The following is a 10,022-nucleotide window of genomic DNA, read 5'->3' as shown; positions in this document are numbered from 1 at the left end:
TTCGACACTAGCTCAGGAACAGGCACTGGCCTTGAAACAGACCCCGGCTCAGGAACAGGCTTCGGATCAGTGACAGACACCAGAACAAACACAGCCACAAAAACAAACACAGGGACAGAAACAAACTTTAGTCCAGGAACAGGCAACAGCTCAGAAACAGGAACCATCTCAGGCCAAACAGACAGGACGTGAACAGTCTCTAACTTTGCAGACGGAACCTGAAGAGTCTCTGGCTGGGCAGCGATGAAATGAACCAACTCCGTCTGGGCAGACGTGACGTGAACTGTTTCTGGAACCATAGACCTGACCTGAACAGATTCAGGCTTGATGGATGGCGCCATCAGGGCGAGCAGCTTGGGCGGCGCCGTCAGGGAGAGCAGCTTGGGCGACGTCGTCAGGGCGCGCAGCTTGGGCGGCGCCGTCAGGGCGAGCAGCTTGGGCGGCGCCGTCAGGGCGAGCAGCTTGGGCGGCGCCGTCAGGGCGAGCAGCTTGGGCGGCGTCGTCAGGGCGAGCAGCTTGGGCGTCACCTCCGGGATGGTCTCTGTGTTAGAAACCACCGGACAAGTCGATGCGGCGGCCTTTCTCCTCCTCCTCCTCCGGACCACCAGACTCGGGACCACCACCACCGGACTCGGGACCACCACCACCGGACTCGGGACCTCCTGGACCATCAAAGAAGTGTCCTCCCATCTCACAGAACCAGGAGGATCTGTAAGACGTTCTAAGAGTCTTATGAACTCTTTAAACGAAAATTCCCCCAGCTCTCTCATAATCTCAAAAGGGATTGGGTCATTAAGGGCATGGTTGAAAAGATCCTTCAGAGCTGCATCACCAAGATTTAATCCCTCTGCCGCTGCAGAAAATTTCTGGGCAAAGTCCCACACCTTTGCCTCCAATTGCCGAAGAGAGATCAACTCCTTTAATCTCACCATCCGTTCATATGAAGGACATGACAATGGGAAAACAGGTGACCCCCTCGACCTCTTACTCCGCTGAGTCCTCTTCATGGCTCGTTCGTTCTGTTACGTGTGGGTTGAGGGAAATGGAGCGAGGACTCAAATGCAGAGGAGAAGTAATGTTTTAATTAAATAAAACATAAATCAAACAAACAAAACAAAGAAATCCAGGTCTCATGAACTAATTACAAAATCCAAGAACAAGGCACGGCAGGCACAGAACAAACACAACTCAAAACTCAGGTAACATTTAACAACGAACGAGCACCAGACAACAAACACAGGGAGACTAAATAGGAAGGCAAACAAGGAGGGAATTGAGGGAAAGCAGGTGGGACAAATAAACCAATAACGAGGTAACAAGATGGGAGGGGCTAGAACATTAACAAGAGCACATGGCACACAGAAATCACATGATAGCCATGTGCTCACAACCATCAAGACCATAACATAAACACAAGACCAGGCATGTCACAGCTCTGTCACAAAACCAAGAATAACCAGAAATGTAGTGACAGAACCGTGACAGGCCTAATGGTTAGCGAGTACGACTAGTAACCCAAAGGTTACTCTACGCAAACTTTATAAACGCAAACTTGTGAGAACGCTAATAGCATGCACTTAAGCATTAAGAGTTCATTCTATAGGTATGTGTGTTTAAATAAAAAAAAACCCTCAACAAACTACTTGTCTGGCCTTAAAATTTACAATAGAGAATTTTATCGCTTTGGCGTAGCCAAGTGAACCGGAATTATCTCGACAACTGATTATCTGTACAGAGGAAAAGGGAAGGAGGCCTAATTGACACTTCAGGACTGCGTTGTCGTCGCGTCCAGATCTGGATACGGCCTGGATCCGGCAGACTGCGGTAAACCTCAGGTTAAACAAAGAGAGAATTAGCGTAGATGCCATTCTTCTTATGATGTAACAAGTACATCAGGATTTATGGGAAGTGTTCCCGGTTCCGGCTGACCTAATCTATGCAGCCCAACATTATAGAAGTTTAGAAGTCTATAATGTGTTATGTGTATGCTAGTTTAAAGAGATGTGTTTTTAGTCTAGCTTTGAACTGAGAGAGTGTGTCTGCATCCTGGACAATGTTAGGAAGACTGTTCCAAAGTTTTGGTGCTAAATAGGAAAAGGATCTACCGCCAGAAGTCAATTTTGATATTCTAGGTATTATCAATTGGCCAGCATTTTGAGATTGCAATAGACATGACAGACTATAATGCGTTAAGAGCTCACTCAAGTACTAAGGAGCTAAACCATTCATTTAGCCTATTTAAAATGTAAATGATGTTTAATAAGGAGCCAATGCAGTGTTGACAGAACCAGGCTAATATGGTCATACTCCCTGGTTCTGGTAATAACTTGCTTTATTAAGCATGCAGGACAACCACCCAGTAGAGCATTACAATAATCTAACCTTGTCATGATTCTGCCCTCGTGTCCTTGATTTTCTTTAGTTGAGGCAGGATCAGTGGTGTAGACAGGGGAGGGGCCATGGGGGCACTGGCCCCTCCTGAAAACTCATTGGCCCCCCAGTGTGCCCCCACCCTTCTACTTGTCTGTCACTCAAAATTTCAAATCATAATCTTTCAGCTTGTGATAGAATAATTCATGATTCTGCGTTGCGATGCTTCTCAAAACCACACGGTAAGTTTGTCACGATACGATTACAAAAAAGTGGAGAGGAGGACTCATGTGCAGTATGAGGATATTTATTAACAAATTAAAACAAAAACACAAAGCAAAAACCCACAAGGGGGTAATCAATGAAACAAAACAGAACTGAATTAGAATGACAAACACTGACCAAGAACACGAAGACCATCACAAGGAACAGGGGTAACATAAGACAGGACAGACACGTGACATTACCTACGGAGCGGCTACCAGACGCTCCATCAGGCAGGACTGGAGGGACAGACCAGGGTGGGACAGGAGGAACAGATAGTCCATCGGGCGCCAAGGGCGGTGAAGAACCCTCGGGCGGCCAGGGCGGCGAAGAACCCTCGGGCGGCCAGGGCGGCTAAGAGCCCTCAGGCGGCCAGGGCGGCGAAGAGCCCTCGGGCGGCCAGGGCGGTGAAGAGCCCTCGGGCGGCCAGGGCAGAGCAGACCTTTCGGGTGGCCAGGGCGGAGAAGACCCCTCGGGCGGCCAGGGCGGTGAACACCTCTCGGGCGGCCAGGGCGGTGAAGACCACTCGGGTGGCCAGGGTGGTGAAGACCCCTCGGGGGGCCAGGGCGGTGAAGACCCCTCGGGTGGCCAGGGCAGTGAAGACCTTTCGGGTGGCCAGGGCGGTGAAGACCCCTCGGGTGGCCAGGGCGATGCAGACCCCTCGGGCGTCCAGGGCGGTGAAAACCTCTCAGGTGGCCAGGCCGGTGCAGACCCCTCGGGTCGCCAGGGCGGTGCAGACCCCTCGGGCAGCCAGGGCGGTGAATCCCTCTCAGGACCAGACACCGGCTCGAGAACAGACACCGGCTTGGGAACAGACACCGGCTCAGGAACAGACACCGGCTCAGGAACCGACACCAGCTCAGGAACCGACACCGGCTCAGGAACAGACACTAGAACAGAAACAGTCACAAGGACAGACACAAACACAGACACAAACACTGGGTCTGGAACCGACATGAGCTCCAGCTCTGGAACAGGCACTGGCTCTGCCTCCGGCTCAGGGACAGGCACTGGCTCTGCCTCCAGCTCAGGAACAGGCACTGGCTCTGCCTCTGGCTCTGGAACAGGCACTGGTACTTCACCCCAGACGGGATGTGAGCAGTCTCTCGCTGGGCAGACGGGACGTGAGCAGTCTCTCGCTGGGCAGACGGGACGTGAACAGTCTCTTGCTGGGCAGACGGGACGTGAACAGTCTCTCGCTGGGCAGACGGGACGTGAACAGTCTCTCGCTGGGCAGACGGGACGTGAACAGTCTCTCGCTGGGCAGACGGGAAGTGAACAGTCTCTCGCTGGGCAGATGTGACGTGAACAGTCTCTCGCTGGGCAGATGTGACGTGAACAGTCTCTCGCTGGGCAGACGGGCATTTCCTCCTCCTTTTCCTCCTCCCTGATGGTGAGAAGTGGGTCCTGAGCTGTCCCTCAATGGCCCAGGATCAAAGGGAGGTCAGGATGGAGCGTGGTGTTGAACCACTTCTCGACCCTCTCGTCATCCCTTACAACCTCCCAGGGTCCCACAAAAAATGACCAGTGACCAATGAGGCGGAGTCCTTCTGTCACCATTGATGGATGAAAATTGGGTTGACCCAAATGTGGCGATGGTGTAGTCCGGGCAATCCAAGTAATCATCGTCCATATAATTGTCATCCATATTCCCCCAGTCAAACTCCTCGACCTCCATGCTGCTGAGTCCTCAAGTGGTCGGATCTTTCTGCCACGATACGATTACAAAAAAAGTGGAAAGGAGGACTCAAGTGCAGTATGAGGATATTTATTAACAAATGAAAACAAAAACACAAAAACCCGCAAGGGGGGAAACGTAATCAATGAAACAAAACAGAACTGAACTAGAATGACAAACACTGACCAAGAACACGAAGACCATCACAAGGAACAGGGGTAACATAAGACAGGACAGACATGTGACAAAGTTGATCTATTTTATACAGCTTATTTTTTAAGGAAAGACAATGGCTGCGTTCCAAACCGCATACTTCCCTACTATTTAGTATGGGAAAAAGAGTAGGCGAGCAAAAAAGTATGAATGAATCCAAAAGAGTAGGCGAGAATTACCTGGGTGACGTAGTAATTGTCGCGAGATTCGGACTTAAGTGCGTTCCAATATGCCTACTTTCCTACTATATAGTAGGCGAAAACAGTACGTGAAGGAAGCAGTACGTTCGAAACATCAGTTTTCATAAAAAGAGTAGGCGAGAAGTTCCCGGATGGCTTACTGCTTCCGCCCAGATTTTTGAGTGCTTTTCCACGGCTACTCATGATACTCATCTATCCCAGGAGGCCACGCGAGAGGATACGTCAATATCAACATCGCGGAGATAAGCGACGCGGGGGTTTTCAAATGTGAGTAAATACGGTTTAAATCGTATGTGTTAAACTACTATAGAGTAATCGAACGTCTAAAGGAGTTAGACAGTATAGTATAGTTGTGATTTTGCTGTAAACACATGTTTTATTATGTATAGCTTACAGGGGAGCTCCAGTAACCATAAAGTTACGTTTCCAACGTGTATTTACATAACCATACATCTTAAACGCTTATTTAAAATGTCTATTTACATCAGGAAGGAAAATATTGTATAAGTATTGCAGGTGAGCACATCCCAACATGAAAAATACATGTGTGTGCTATTATGTAGGATAATTCTGTTGTCAACACTGCTTACATTAGACAAATTATGTGCTGTCAATAAAAAACATCTATAAAGTAACTAAACATGATATATATATTTAATTTGTCCCTTATTGGTGTTGATATATTAAGGAACATTTAAGTTGGATTAAAAGTGAGTTAACACATCAACCTCAGCATGTAAATGCAGTGTTGAGCTCGTAATGTGAATCTTGTCTGTATGTTACAGGGACAGGAGAACACGCGTGTTTATCAGGTGGAGAGAGGCTCATGATGCTGAATGCTGTCATCAAAGAATAGGAACCGCTGTGTTGAGTCGGCAGTAGGGTTTGGGGTTCAGTGCCTGTAAATACATGCTTGTAGTTTGAATAAAGCTGTTTCATGTGTTGACTTGTATATGCATTTGTTTATTGTGATGGTTACTTTTATTTGTTCTTTTACTCATTTATTCATGTTTCTTATTGTTGTCAGTATATAAAATGTAATTAATTTATGCATTAATTCATCGATTGACTGACAATTGAGATGTTTCACTGCATTTAGCAATATAAATGAATTCATGCATTACTGTCATATTACAAAACAAATTACATTTTGCTTGTTTTATTAAATTATATTTTTAGTATATAAAAAGTTATATAAGTATTGGTCAGCATTTAATTTTTTTATTTTGTTTAAGTTTTGGGGTGGGCTAACAATGAAATTCATTCTGAGGTAATATTAATTTTTAAGCAGTGATACTTAAATTTTTTGAGTATAAAATCAACAGTTTTCTCCAAAAGAGATCTTCAAGCAGCTGCCTGTCTCCTTTGTGCAGACATTACAAACGCTGTTCTAGGTTGTGCTGTCAAGTTACTGATGTTATGAAGTGTTAGAGCACCTGTCGCTCATATAATTTAAACTTATTATATGCAAGATCATGGAAAGATACTATAGTTTATGTAACAATCATAGTGACAAAACAGAAAATATAAAGATCATTGGTTTGTGTACATCATAATATGACATAAAATTATATTTATACACAGGAAATAAGAACAATAAAAAAGGCTAACTATCTTCATTATAGTTCTTTATAATACATAAAAAAAAGTTGTTGTTATATCTGAGGGATGAAACGAGGTAAATTCATGAAGAAAAAGAGGAAAACTTAAAGGAGAAACTTTTTGGGTATAAAATAAAGAAATTAACAACATAATCAAGAGATGATGATTTTGGGGTTTCTTAATAAAAAAAAATATCGTTAGAATAACACTGTTGGTCACATTAGTAGGGTTTAAAATATAACAACTTAAATCAACCCTAAATGTATTCACAAAATAAATAGGCAGCTGTTTCTTCAACAATACCACAACAAAATGAGCAAGTTTCATCAATATCAAGATATTTATAGGTAGATTAATTAAACGTATCGTTCATATTTTTTTTTATTGCATGAAGGTGTTGCGCTTGTGATAACGCGTAGTAGGTCACATGATAACGTCAACATGGCAGATGTCCGGTTCGCATTCATACTCAACGAGATTTGGCTATAAAGTACCTACTCTTTTAGCGCTCGATGAGTAAGTACTTATTGAAATTAAGTACCTACTCATTGAGTATGCGGTTTGGAACGCAGCCACTGCGTATTCACCCTGCTGAGGGGGATGTGATAAAGCCTGGAGTGGAGCAAAAACACGTTCCTCTCTCCACTCTAAGCATGCTGTAATCACTTCGCTCATGGTCCACTCCGGGTTTTCAATTCCCGCTCACGGAAAAAACTGCTCAATGTTCACTCAAGTAGTCTCAGTTTTTGAGAAGTGCATGTCAGGCTACAGCTCGTTTGCTGCGGTCCCATGATAGAAAACAGAACGCGGGTCAATATTGGTCGTTTCTCAATACCAAGTACACCACAAACTTCGGACTTGCCAAGTTCGATTCGGGAGAACGAACTCTCGAGGACGAGAGGACGCGAGTCCGGTTAATTAGCATTCTGCTAATGGAACAGCGCGTTCTTGATCGCGTCACTCAGCACGCGGCTACTCGAAATCAAGCGGCAGCATTCTAATCTGAAAGATGAAGCCTACCCGGAAGTGCGATAAACTGCAATACATCTCAAATCTGCTAGAGGCCGGTCCCAAAAGGGAGCAAATGTCCAAAGATGTCATGTTATAATGTCCGTTTTCACAGCATAAATACATATGTTTGGTCCCATGTACTTTTATTGTAATCTTCAATATGTTCCGCGTGCCTGACAACTGTGAGGGGGGTGAATTTTTTTCTAACTCGTTAGTTTAGATCATATTTAGATATAAATCGTATGACGAATAAGGGCGGTTAACTTTGATTGACAGCTGAACACGGGCTGCGCCGAGTGAATTTGACGTCTCGGCCATAGGGTGGCCATACGTCCGGATTTTGGCCGCACAGTCCGGATTTTAAGCTCCGTGTCCGGCGCAGCCTCAAGCCGGACACTCATTTGTCCTCCTTTTTGGACACACACGACACACACACTGGCTCGGGGACAGATGACACACACTGGCTTGGGGACAGACGACACACACACTGGCTCGGGGACAGACGACACACACACTGGCTCGGGGACAGACGACACACACTGGCTCGGGGACAGACGACACACACACACTGGTTCAGGGGCAGACACACATACTGACTCAGGCTCGGGAACAGACAACACACAAACTGGTTCAGGCGCATCAAAAGTCCTCAATGGGTTGATCTCCTTGACGGAGGCGCATCAATTGTACTGCTGGATTCATGTTGGTCAGTCGGTCGTCGTCGGATCTTCAACTCTCACCTCCGGCAGAGCTACGACCAGATCCCGAGGGAGGCTGGAGATATTGAGTCTGAGTGGACCATGTTCTCCACCTCCATTGTCGAAGCGGCTGCTCGGAGCCGTAAGGTCTCCTTGCTGTTGACCTCGACTGGGGATGTCATCGTACAGTGGAAGGAATACTTCGAGGACCTCCTCACGTCTTCCATTGAGGAAGCAGAGGATGAGGGCTCGGAGGTGGACTCGTCCATCACCCTAGCTGAGGTCACAGAGGTAGTCAAGAAACTCCTCGGTGGCAAGGCACCGGGGGTGGATGAGATCCGCCCTGAATACCTCAAGTCTCTGGATGTTGTGGGGCTGTCTTGGTTGACACGCCTCTGCAGCATCGCGTGGCGGTCGGGGACAGTGCCTCTGGGATAGCAGATCGGGGTGGTGGTTCCTCTTTTTAAGAAGGGGGACTGGAGGGTGTGTTCCAACTATAGGGGGATTACACTTCTCAGCTTCCCTGGGAAAGTCTTTGCCAGGGTACTGGAGAGGAGAATACGGCCGATAGTGGAAACTTGGATTCAGGAGGAACAGTGCGGTTTTCGTCCGGGCCGTTTTCGTCCAGGCCGGTTTTCGTCCGGGCTCGTTGAGTATGAATGCGAACTGGACATCTGCCATGTTGACGTTATCATGTGACCTACGGCGCATTATCACAAGTGCAACACCTTGCTTAAAATATATGAACGATACATTTAATTAATCTATCTATAAATATCTTGATACTGATGAAACTTGCTCATTTTGTTGTGGTATTGTTGAAGAAACAGCTGCTCATTTATTTTGTGAATACATTTAGGGTTGATTTAAGTCGTTATATTTTAAAATCTACTAATGTGACCAACAGTGTTATTCTTTTAACAATATTTTTTTTTATTAAGAAACCCCCAAAATTTTCTCCTTTAAATTTTCCTCTTTTTCTAGATGAATTTACCTCGTTTCATCCCTCAGACGTATAACAACAATAAAAAACAAACAAACAAACAAACAAACATTTTTTTATGTATTATGAACTATTATGAAGATATTTAGCCTTATTATTATTATTTTTTCCTGTGTATAAATATAATTTTATAATTTTGCTGTAAAGGTCTCAGGAACAGAGGTGTCAAGTAACGAAGTACAAATACTTTATTACCTTACTTAAGTAGAAATTTTGGGCATCTATATTTTACCAGAGTAATTATTTTTATAAAAATTTCAGGAAGACATCTATGTGTGTGTGTGTGTTTGTGTGTGTGCGTGTATCTTCATGTGACATCTGGGGGCTGTTTCATGAAAGCTGCTTAGAAAAGCGGGGATTAAAGTCCAAAACCTGACTTGAATGAGCCGAGTTAAACATCCGCGCTTAAAGGGTTAGTTCACCCAAAAATGAAAATTAAGTCATTAATTACTCACCCCCATGCTGTTCCAACCCCGCAAGACCTTCGTTCATCTTCGGAACAGAAATAAAGATATTTTTGATTGAATCTGAGAGCTGGATCAGTCCTACATAGAATGCCTAAGGGACTGGCTCTTGACAGCCCATAAAGTCATTAAAGAAAAGGTTTAAATATTCCATGTGCCTACAGCGGCTCAATTATAAGTTTATCAAGCGACGAGACTACTTTTTGTGCGAAAAAAACATAAATAACGACTTTATTCGTCTATTCTATTACTTCCTTATGGGCGCATGCACGAGAACTGAGACAAGGACGTTCTCCTTCGACTACTTTTTGTTACCGGCTGCTCTCCGCTTAGGAGTATTACCGCCACCTACCGTATAAGATGATGTGCTGATATAGCTGGAAGCGCAAAACTTTCTGTTTACAAGCAGAGGAAGATGCGCGCTGTACATATGCTTTTCAATTAGCGTATTTTTCCGCACTATAAGGTGCACTTAAAAGCCTTTAATCTTCTCAAAAAATGACAGTGTTCCTTATAATC

The 10,022-nt window shown here is 45.1% G+C and overlaps 1 long non-coding RNA gene across 1 annotated transcript; it reads left to right on the top strand.

Annotated features, from left to right (window-relative positions):
• The first annotated feature begins 4,599 nt into the window (after positions 1 to 4,599).
• Positions 4,600 to 5,671, top strand: LOC120495119 (uncharacterized). Its single transcript, XR_005625983.2, has 2 exons — positions 4,600 to 4,992; positions 5,511 to 5,671. It is a non-coding gene; the product is annotated as an uncharacterized LOC120495119 (long non-coding RNA).
• The last annotated feature ends 4,351 nt before the right edge of the window (positions 5,672 to 10,022 follow it).

Source organism: Pimephales promelas, chromosome 12 (assembly GCF_988280905.1).
Source record: "Pimephales promelas chromosome 12, fPimPro1.hap1.1, whole genome shotgun sequence".
NCBI lineage: Eukaryota > Metazoa > Chordata > Actinopteri > Cypriniformes > Leuciscidae > Pimephales > Pimephales promelas.
This window is presented reverse-complemented; position numbering and strand designations above follow the sequence as displayed.